The sequence below is a fragment of the Dreissena polymorpha genome, chromosome 1 (genome assembly GCF_020536995.1).
Source record: "Dreissena polymorpha isolate Duluth1 chromosome 1, UMN_Dpol_1.0, whole genome shotgun sequence".
NCBI classification, from domain to species: Eukaryota; Metazoa; Mollusca; class Bivalvia; order Myida; family Dreissenidae; genus Dreissena; species Dreissena polymorpha.
This window is the reverse complement of record NC_068355.1, coordinates 2097209-2103655: the sequence shown is the minus strand read 5'-3', so window position 1 is coordinate 2103655 and position 6447 is coordinate 2097209. Positions and strand designations below refer to the sequence as shown.

General features: G+C 32.8%; 1 long non-coding RNA gene across 1 annotated transcript; it reads left to right on the top strand.

Moving 5' to 3' along the window:
- Positions 1–3648: 3648 nt before the first annotated feature.
- LOC127868643 (uncharacterized) lies at positions 3649–4686 on the top strand. The gene is made up of 3 exons (XR_008044214.1): positions 3649–3751; positions 4163–4225; positions 4543–4686. It is a non-coding gene; the product is annotated as an uncharacterized LOC127868643 (long non-coding RNA).
- Positions 4687–6447: the final 1761 nt, after the last annotated feature.

The following is a 6447-nucleotide window of genomic DNA, read 5'->3' as shown; positions in this document are numbered from 1 at the left end:
CTGTATCAAGCATTTTGTAAGAATTATGGCTCTTTTTCCATTTAGAATATGCATATTATTGATAAATCTATGTTCAAGTTTGCATACCACCTCAAATATTGTCAATGTCCCTTGACAATATTGCTTTCATATTTTGCAAACTTCTTTACCAACATGACCCCAATCTATAAACAAGAGCAGACAACTGTATCAAGCATTTTGTAAAAATTATGGCCCTTTTTTTTCTTAGTAACTGAATATTTTGTTAAATTTTGTGTTTAGATCCACTTGACTTCTAAAGTATCAAAGCGGTTGCTTTCAAACTTCAAATATTTTCTTACTATCATGAGGGTACTGTACCTGCCAAGTTCAATTTGTCCTTGACCTTTGAATGACCTAGACTCTCAAGATCAAGAGTAAATTTTAGTTAAATTGCCATAACTTCTTTATTTATGATCAGATTGTATTAATACTTTGACAAAACAACACTTACCTGAATACCACAATGTATTCCACCCAAACAATACCCCACACCCCAACCCAAAATCCCTGCCCCCCCCCCCCCCTCAATTTTTTTATATATTTTTTTCCTTTTTTTATTTTTGAAAGATCATCTAATAAATGACCACACCCCACATTAAACCCCCCTCTCACCCCCACCCAACCCAAAAAGAATTTTTTTTCTTTGAAACATGGTTAAAATAAACAACAAATATTTATTTACTTTATTTTTGAAGGACCGTCCAAGCTTCCCAACCAAGCGATTGCTATCAAATTTGAAATAAAATCTTATTAGTTTGTTTTATGTCTTTACAAATGTTCAATAGATTGTGGAAAATATACCTGAACTATTACCTTGACCTTATTGAATAATTTGAACAATTACCCCATGATAGCTTACGTTATACTGTCAAGCACTCGAATAGTCGAGCGCGCTGTCCTCTGACAGCTCTTGTTTTCAATTTGTAGTTATTGAATTTTCATTATTTATCAGACAATATCTCTCTTCAAACGTTAAACATGATTTTTTTTCATTAAATTAGAAACAAGATCAGGTCATCATAGCATAAAATTGAACAAATATATCATAGAAAACATGGCATTAAAAAAACACTAGATTATGTGTCTTGAATCTGAGATGATATGGTGATGTATTGGAATTTCTCATAAATAATGTGACCCATAGTTGATACTGCATGAGTGATGTCATATTCAAGTTTAAGCCCATAATTTACCTAAACCTAAATTTGATGTTAATTTTTGTGTAAGACCTTTAAGTGTTGAAAAGTTAACATGAAACATAGTAACTGAAATCAAGTAAATTAAGTGACATTTAGTTCAATGTGCATGCAGATATATCATTTTTATTCAGAGGACAATAGCAAAAAATGAGTTTTACATTGTTTTAGTAAATAAGTAACCATGTTGATAGGACAGAATTGAATAATTAACCGAGACTTACCTTCGTAGATGGGAAGGTGAATGTTGATTGTAATTTCATCTACTGCCCCCTGAAGAGCTCAAAATGAGAGATGACGCAGCACAGCCGAGAATATCAGGCTTTAGAGTTGGCAAAGTATTCATTAAGGAATACTTTTTTTAACAAATTTGTAGAAAAGATCTTTTCTATCCATGTAATGGGTGGGATTGGGTAGGGCGTGTTGAGCTCTTAAGGGGTTTGCAGTAGATGAAATTACAATCAACCTTCACCTTCCCATCTACGAAGGTAAGTTTTGGTTAATTATTCAATTTCATCACCTGCATGACCCCTTTATGAGCCCCACACGAGATTTTAGAGAATTTCTGCAAATTTGTACAGGAATAAAGAAATAAACAAGAATTTATGATAGAATATTTACACATTGTTTATTTTCCACAAAGAATAGCTGACTGAAACTCCAGAGAATGTTGATTTATATTGTCAACCTCTTTTGAATAATATTTAGCAAATGTTTTTGCATTCGACCATCCGGCTGTGTCTAAAATATTTTGCAAAGAAACACCTAAATGAATAGCTCAGGGCTTACCACTTACTTTTTTTTCAACTAGCCCATTCGGGCTATTGTCTGTTTGTTTGTTGGTTTGTGTGCACAAACTTTAACATTGGCCATAACTTTTGCAATATTGAAGATAGCAACTTGATATTTGGCATGCATGTGTATCTCATGGAGCTGCACATTTTGAGTGGTGAAAGGTCAAGGTCATACTTCAAGGTAAAAGGTCAAGTATATGGGTCAAAATCGCTCAAAAGGGGACATAGTGTTTCACAAACATATCTTGTTTATCAATCAAGAAGTATGCAAATGTAACTCAAAACTTAAAGCCAAAAATCAGTTGAAAAGTGCAAATGTGACCTTCAAAATTAATTTCGCAAGAATATCTTGCTACTTTTTTAAATCAATTTTGCAAATACACACTGTAATTGCCTCAATTTGATCATATTTTCCAATACTATAAAATGAACATTACATTTTTTTTGACACCAAATTATGAATAAAAATAGAAATTGAACATTTTTCACATGTTGGAAAATTAAAGACATATTTGCCAGGCCTAACTTCACATGCGTACATTTTGTAAATACTGGTACTCATTCTGTCAAGGACTTTTGAAAGCCAGTTTGACGGGCTTGACTTTTGCCTTTTTTAAAACAAAATGGCTTGGTTAAATGTTTATTTTACTTCTGCATTAAAAACGTGAAAACCTTTGGTGTCATTATTTTTTATTTATTCTTGAAAACCCAGGTTCAAATTGCAAATGACTTGGAGCTGACTGAACTTAAAAATTCAGTGGAGTTCAGTGATTCAGCTGAGTCATCCTATGTGTCAGCATTTCACAAGCCAGAGACACCATCAAAAAGGTAGGTCTTTCATTATCTTTATTTTGGTACACACACATTTTCAAAATGTTTTGTGTATTAAACATCTATTGTGAAAAGGATTATGTTTTGCTTGTATAGTGTGTTTGTGAAATATAATTTTATGCTTACCATATATATATATTTATATGGGAGCATATAGTTGCCAGTTTGTCTTTCCGTACTTCCTTCCGTTACACTTTTTTATTAGTTTCTCATAGCGCCTTCAATATTTTACCGATCATGTACATATTTGGCATGTAGGTGCCATGCATGAACCTCTACCTGTTAATAAGGTTTGAGGTCACTGGGATCAAGGTCACTAATGGCTTATAATAGATTTTCTCAAAGTCACACTTTTTTCCAGACAATTAACCCATATATTGACAAAGCATTATTGGGGAGCATCCATCAGTTTTACTGATATCCTTGTGTGCATTTGTTACAGGAAATGTGTTGGATCAGCAATAAGGGGAGGGCTGTTGGCATTGGACCATGACAGCAAAGAAATCCATGACATGGACCAGTCCCCAGTTAAAGGCACGGGATTTAATCAAAATTCTATTGACTTATATTAATTTGTTGAGATTTTCCACTGGTATTAATATTTAATTTTATTAAAACTTTGTTTTAATTGTTGATGAATAATTATGTTATAATTTGGCTAATTATATAATCAAAACAATGAGAGGACTGAAATACCACTTTCAGTGTCGAAATGTAAGTGCAGCACAGTTAGTAGACATAAATTTGTCCGGTAAATTTCTTATACAGTTTTCAACATACAACATTAAATCTTCCGTGCCTCTTTCAGCCGACTGTTCTTGTGGCTGCAAAGCTGAAATTGAAAGGCTATCAGCTAAATGCAAAACATTTGAACAAGAGTTTACCGCCACCTGGTATTGGATAAACCTTGTAAGTTGCTTCTACTATAGGTTATCTTTTTGATTCTGTAATTTGTGTTATATTCATATGTGATAAAAAAATCTTATAGTTTTATTAAGGTTTTTCTGTGAAAAAGATTTCTTGAAGTGGCATAATGAAACTATTTTTAAGTACTGGCATAATAATGAATTATATGGATTTTTTTATAGATATTTAAGTATACACCTAAATTATATTACTGTAATTGCATAAAGACACTAAAGACAGCTCATGCAAAGGCTTGTTAAAAAATTCTTGAACACATTCAAAAAAAAATTGATTGATGTGGGTCTGAGGTAAACAATAACCTCTATGATTGCCTTTTTAATGATAGTAATAAGTATTATAATAATAATTTGCTTTATATGCTTTGTATGTTATTCTCAACAGTTTTTTTTTCAGATGTACAATCAGATACAGCAAAAGCAGCTGCCCAACACTCCCAGCCATATGCAGCTTCTTCAAGTAAGTTAATTCTAACTTGCAGGCATTGATGCTTATGATATGCTATGGTACATTAAATTTTGCAATTTTATCATCTTAGACTTGCTTTAAAAATAAAATAGTTTAGCAAATTGTTTCCAGCATAGAATTCTGTAGCATCATGTTCTTTATTAGGATATTCCTCGGGAATGGTGGTTATTCTTCATCTCAAAATATAGTTTTTAACAGTTTCATCAATTACATGTAACATGTTACATGTAATAAATTAAATTTTATCGAACTCTATAATCATAAACGCATTGATGCATGATATATACATGTATGTTAAATAACGACAGGGGTCTTCAGGGCATGGGCAGCTACAGATGCCAACAATGGAAGAAGCTCCACAGCCATTGACCCTCATGACAACACCAGTTAAAACTCCTCATGTCTTGTCATCAGAAATCAAAAAGACAACAGTACCTACATATGGTGGATTTACAAAGGTATTTTTCTTATAAATTACTGGTCACTTTCTGGTGAATATCAATTTGTTTTTTGTATGAAACAAATGTAAAAAAAATCACTATTACAATTGGAGGTGACAATATTATAGTTCTTGTGTTAATAACAATAATAATTTAGTATTGATATCTATAGTTCAGCAGCTGTTGAAAATTAATTGTATACTATTTTCTGCTGGATTAAAGAACAAAATCTGACCTATTTGTAGACATTATAAGGCGAGCATTGAAAGTTTATCACGCAAGGCTTAGAAACAGGTATGAGGCTTGCCTAGTGTTTTGTGCCTATCATGACGAACACCCAATGCTCATTATTCATGCAAATGGCGAAACAAATAATGAAGAAAGCCAATAGTTTAATGAAAAAAGCCAATAGCGGTTTTGATCCTTTTTTTTTCTTCTATAGCTGTAGCAAAATATAGGCTACATCCCCTCAGAAAATTGCTGAAAAAGGCCACATGCCCTCAAACATTTTTCTTCCAATTCATGCAGTTTTTCTCCCAAATCAAACTTGCACATAGAAATTTCATTTCCTATGAGTAACATCGTGTTAAAATTATCCATATATTTGTTTTTCACCCACCATTTTCGACCCAGATAGCCTCTTCCCCCGCACCTTAAGAACCTGTCATTGTTTAAAACACCCTGACTTTTTAAGCCATTTGATAATAAAATTCATTTTAATAATGGCAATAAGACATCTGTACAACAGATAACAATAGGATAAAATTATGTTTATAACATGGTTTGCTTTTTGATTGTTTCATTGAAGATCTCTGAATAAGACCGTTTTTATTGTATGTTTCCATACATTTTGAACATGTGCTTTCACTGCAGTCCCAGTTAATTGAAGAAAAAGCAGGGTTCGGGGTCGAAGATTACCCAAAAGCAGCCAAGCGTCTCTTTCAACGCATTTACAAGGAGGAAGAGTGGCAGGGCCATACCCTCACCGGCACAAAAGCCAACAACAAATACGATGGTAGACCTGCCATAGAAGATCCGTCTAGAATGAACATAATTTATGGTAATGATTGTTTAAATCAGACTATATTATGACCTGCATAGTAGAAGTATATTTTCGTTTTAAAGAATTATTTTAAAGCTCACAAAATTCTGCAGTGCACATATAACCAGTTTTGTTCAAAGTATTAAAGTGTCATCTTGTCACCACATGTCAATTCAAATGCATTAAAATGGTAACTGTTACTGAATCAAAGTGGTTATATTGAGTTATTGTTAGTCATGATTAGATCGGTTAGAAAGTAACATTTTTTTCTGCATGTTTTTTCTTCCTGGAAGTTGATCGATAACCCACTTTCAAACTTTCAGAGTATAAATTTCAGTTAATGCGAACATACTCCTTGTTAACTACTTTAAATCATAACTGTTTACTAAAATGAATAACTTTCAAGTAGACAAAATTTGAATAGATATACAGCTTTGTGTAGTGATATGAAATATCTTAAATAGACTTAATAATGAATGAGAGTTAGAATAAAGAAATTCGATCACATGATTGCTGCGCAGTTACTTTTAACCCTTTGAGCGCTGGAACCGGATTTTGAAGGCCTTTGCAAACAGTTTGGATCCAGATGAGACGCCACAGAATGTGGCGTCTCATCAGGATCCAAACTGTTTGCTATTCTGATAGTATTCTTTGAAAAAAAGTGAAGAAAATGATGATTTTAGAAATTCAGCAGACGACATTTTAGCAGATGACAAATTTCCCAGCATGCA